Source organism: Arachis ipaensis, chromosome B7, assembly GCF_059453495.1.
Source record: "Arachis ipaensis isolate K30076 ecotype BB chromosome B7, ASM5945349v1, whole genome shotgun sequence".
NCBI lineage: Eukaryota > Viridiplantae > Streptophyta > Magnoliopsida > Fabales > Fabaceae > Arachis > Arachis ipaensis.
Genome location: NC_142442.1, coordinates 117122007 through 117127366, shown reverse-complemented (window position 1 = coordinate 117127366; position 5360 = coordinate 117122007). Strand labels below are relative to the sequence as shown.

General features: G+C 33.0%; 1 pseudogene; it reads right to left on the bottom strand.

The window, feature by feature from the left end:
• Positions 1–381: 381 nt before the first annotated feature.
• On the bottom strand, positions 382–4754 carry LOC107607515 (MLO-like protein 4; annotated as a pseudogene).
• Positions 4755–5360: the final 606 nt, after the last annotated feature.

The window sequence follows — 5360 nt, the reverse complement described above, 5'->3', positions numbered from 1 at the left end:
TACATTAGAAGGGGTTTTAGGTACATCCTAATTGGCTAAATCTCCAAAAAAGGAGTTCATGAGATGATTCGAAAATCCTAAAGTCTTTATGAAAGACAAATCATTCTGAACAATGAAAGGAACTTCGTTGGAGAGTGTTGAAGGCATCAATAAATGATTTTTAGATGAAAGTTGATCTATCAATTCAATCATATTATCAGGAAGATCCGTTAAAAATGCAAGGGCTATATCAATTGAAGGAATATATAAGCCCCCATCAATTCCAGATGCATGAGCAGTTGAGTCCACATTATTTTCATGGACTAACAATTTTTTTTTATCCGATAAAAACTTGAAGGGGACTATATAGTTAGAAACTACGTACATGTTGTGGTCCATTGCTTAATCAATAAGAAATTTGTCACGACCAACATATTTCAGCTTTAGCCAACCACCATGGTCAAGACGATATATCTCCAATAGTTGCTTATAACTTTGAACTATGATGGTAGTTTGATCCTCTTTTTGAATTTTTATGTTGATCCTATCACCATTAGCATCGATGAACAAAAAAGAGTTAGATATAACGTCCTTAAAGCTCCTATAGAACAATGCAGGGATCTCTCCAACGTCCTGAATTTGTATCATGACAAAAAGAAAGAAATGATAATCAAATAAAAATAACGGAGAAAAAATAAAACTGAAAAATAAATAAAACTATTTAAAAAATTAAAAACATTATGCAAGATCAAGTGAAGGATAGTATATAATCATATCAGGATTAATTTCTAGAAAAAGGAGCCCAAAAGCAATTGTCATACATCCTTGGCAGATATGAAAAGTGAAAATGAACAGATAAGAGGAGAAAATGATAGCTTTAAGGAGACTATTGGATATTTATTCAGAAGGAGTAAGGATAATCAAACCATGTTGATCTCCTTGCATTAAATTGAAAAGTGAAGACCTATTATATTAAAGCAACATTCTACCTAATAAGCTAAAATGCAGAAGGCACGTGGCATGATTTAAATTACGATTATCAAAGGAAATAAAAAGGGTACATGTTGAAGATACAAGTAAAAATGATTACAAAATACATCGTAAATGATAGATACACAAAGGTCATAAATGCATTAGGGGACAATAAGGATCTAAAAAGCATGAAAGAACAAATACAAACAAAAGCTTATGAGAAGGCAAATGAAATTAACCATGAAATGAATGAAGAGTTATCTTATTTAGAAATACAAAATAAAAAAATATAGAATAATGTTAGTACTCTAATAATTATATAGAAATATTTAGGATTTCATTAAAAAAAGTTTACTAATTATATAGAAATATTAGTCTCTAATAGAAAAATTATTGTTTCGATGAAATATTGATAATATGCATTATAAACACTACAAGAAACATCGTTAAAATCGACGGCCAAATCGATGGCTAAGCTGTCGATAATATTAAAAATGGACGGCAAAATGGACAGCGGAGATGGTCGCTATTAAGCTTGTCAATTTTTCAAAATTCTAATAAAATCGACGGCTAGCATAGCCGTCGATAATAATTTAATAAAATCGGCAGCGTTTCCGTCTATAATATGAGTTTGGAAATTTTACCTTCTTATTAAAATCGACAACATTGCCGTCGATATTTTTATTTAAAATCGACGACACTTCTGTCGATATTTGATTCAATAAAATCGACAAAAGAGCTGCCGATTTAATTATTTAGATACCGACAAATGCTTAATAAAATCGACAACAACGCCGTCGATATTATTATATAAAATTGACAGAGTTTTTGTCGATATTTGATTTAATAAAATCGACGAAATAGCCGTCGATTTAACTACTTAGATAGCGACAAATTCTATGTCTGTATTACGTTTCTTTTGTCCATTTTAAATTTAAAAAGCGACAATGCTACCGTCGATTTTAATAGCTATAATTTTTTAATTATTTTTTCTATTTGAAAATTAGTAGACAATTAATACAAATAAACTTTTAAATATAGAAATAAAATTCATACAAAATATTACATAAATAAACTTCTAAATATAAAAATAATGAGTTTACAAACTTATCAAAATAATAAATAATCCTCTAACATAAAAACTCTAAACAAAATAATAGGTATTTTCATTAGAGTAAAATAATAGGTCCTTTCATCCACGTATTCTAATGCTTGTACAAAGAAAATTTAGCATTTGATTCGTCTTAACAAAGTTACGTGGAGCAATAATTCTCAATATGTTAAATTATAAACAATCAAGATGACAGAAATAAATTCACAAGAGATGGTAAAAAACTAAAATGTCCTTAAAAAACCAAAACAAAAATCTCCAGTTTCTTTAACTAAAAAATAATGATAATACACAATTTAAAATTTAAAAACCGTTATTATCAAAAAAAATAAAAAATGGTTATATTAGAAAAGACTAAGAAATTAAATGGAACCTGATTGTCATGGTACCAATTCTACCAACTAGACTTTAGAGATAATCCCAGAGCTTTAACCCAATATCGTATTCCTATCACTGGTATTTTCCCACCTCTGTCTCCACTAAAAAAGAAAATGAAAAAAAAAAGAATTTAGATTGATATGTTTATGATACTCAATTAATCATATATGTTAAAACATAATCATATAATATATCAAATGATAGTTTCATTCCATATGCAATCTATCTTTGTTACCATTATCATTACTTGTAAATCCATATTCTAAAGCCACCTTTGATGAGTTTTGTGTAGATTGGTAGGACCAAAAATACAGAGAAATTGTAACTCCTCAATATGGAATTACTAAAAAAAAAATCCAACACCAAAGAAATAATTAGTATTTAATAAAAAAATTAGAAATAATTATTGTATACAAAATTCAAGTAGCTAGCAGTACTGAATTATGCCTAGAACATATGAAATCCATTTCAGACCTTATGCCTAGAATGCCATGAAATTCATCTTCCATGCTTCGAACCATATATTGATGAAAATTATATGACAGTGGCGATCTGTGCTCCTGCAAATTTATAAAACAGGTTAGGATCACATGGAATCAGCTAGTGAGGAAGGTGAACAGTATGTTAATGATGTTAGAAATGATAGTGATTGCAAGAGAGCAGCTTAATCCACTTTGAATAACATATTTGAAAAAACAGAATTGACAGATCAAGGAACAACAACGGATGAAAGAATCTCCTATTATGAATTATTATCTCAATAAATAAAAAACTTACAGTGATGAAACCCAGACGGAGTGCAAGGTAGTCTGATTTTTTTTATAGAACTCCTAAACTGGCGCAGGAAACAAAGCTGCAAATTGACACCACAAATTATCAGCCACGAGGATGAAAAAGCAAGCTTGCAAATAAAAATTAAGGATATGAAGCTATAAAGTGTTGATGATATATCACCATCCAAATGAGTATTGGATTCCTGCTCCATGGATGTGAAGCATGATGAAAAACAAAGGTTATCTGCCGCCTTATCACCTTGTTTCTCTTTCCTGTACAACAATAAGAGATTATTGTTAGATTATTACAACAGAAATTTTCATTTGTTACTACATTGACAAATTAAAATTCCTGTCTTGGTTTGTGAAACCATTCTATGCTATATAGTATGCTATGCACCTTGCAGATTTCCATCCGCTGCAACTGTGGTATGATTTTCCCATCTGCGCCAACTATAAATCTAAAGAAGCATGGAACAAATGGAAAACAAACAATAGTACATGAAAGGCAACAATGTCAGCCCCACATAACCAGAAACATATGGACCAGACAACCAAACATGAGCCAAAGCAAAGGAGAAACAACATGTGCTTGAAACAAGCAAGTGATGCCATAATAAGCTGGAAAAGTCTATTGCCGACCAACCTTGCTCATTGCCAAATTGACTGTCAGACAACTGTATAGAACATGAGTGATCCCAAGAACAAACAAGAACTGGTGCAGCTGCTCAAGACCCTCATATGAAACAAATGGCTCGTGCCCCTGCATTCATTCATTTATTAGTATCTTTTACTAATAAATGTAATTTCTAACTCATAACTGAAAGCTTATTACCACAGGCCATTGATTGAATGGACCACTAATTAGTCCCTTTGGAATATCAGTTTCATCAGGGGAAAAGGATGAACCTTCGGGCATGAGATTCTAGTTCGTATCAAGGTCTTTTTCAGAATAAATATAAAACTCGCTATTGAACAGTGATGATTTACACATATTTCAGAGATCCATCTTGCACTTTGTGCTAACAACAAAGAGATAAGACCAAGTAGCATCAACTCTAGCAAAAAAGAACAATCCAAGTCAAGTACCATGTAAAAAATCAGTAGTATCATATCATTGATTATTATTAAAGTGCTTGTTTTACCTTCCTTAATCTTTTCCAGTGATGCAAAGAGAGCATTCCTTCTTGTCTTCTTCAACCACTGCACAGCCAAGAAAAAGAAGCTTCATACGTTCACAAGATTCAACAAATTACTTGTGTTAATCACCCTTCCATTTATACACTTCACCAACCCTAAGATCTGAAACCGCCTATAATCTATTTCGTAGCACATTATGCAATATGAAGTAACATTTATTACTGTAACTGAATCACTTATATCATACACGTAATCTGCAACTAAAGTTGTAGTACCTTTCCAAAGTGGTAGATGGAGCGCTCAACGACGAAGCAGACGAAGACCATAACAGTAATAATGGAAGCAACTGAATATTTTGGCGTCTCAGCCAGAGAGCGACCTCGTCGAAGCACCTCCGCCATTATTACTAACTCTAACTACTCACATCAACACAACATGGATTGAATATAGTAGTGAGCGAGTGCCGAGTGAAGGAAGAAGGATCCAAGAAAATTCAAAATGCAAAGTGGAGAAGCATCTAATAATCCCTCGGCTTTGAAGAATTATTAAACTTAGTCTTAGCTCTTAAAATAAAATAGAACAAGAATAAACATGATGACCAGGATTTCTAGATTTAAAAGACAGGATATTACAATTAGGTTATAGTTCACACCTGAAATAGGGGATTTCCAAATGAAACTGAAGTTGGCTATGAAAACGATACCTGTTCTTGTGAGCTTGATTGAGAGAGAACGGAGAAGGACCAAAGTAGGAGGAGCGTGGCAGCAACAGAGAGAAGGAGCGACGGCGGCGCGGCAGCAGCAGAGCGACAGGCGGCACGAGCAAACGGAGTGACGATGGCGCAACCGTGACGCTGGCAGAAGAGAATGAGGGTTGTTTCTGAGCTTGGTGGCGGATTGATGAGGAATGCAGAAAAGAAAATGAAAAAATGAGGGTTGGTGAGGAATTTGGGGGAAAATGGTGTTTGTGGACTTGGAGGCGAGAAGTGGAGGCGGGGATGGTGTTTT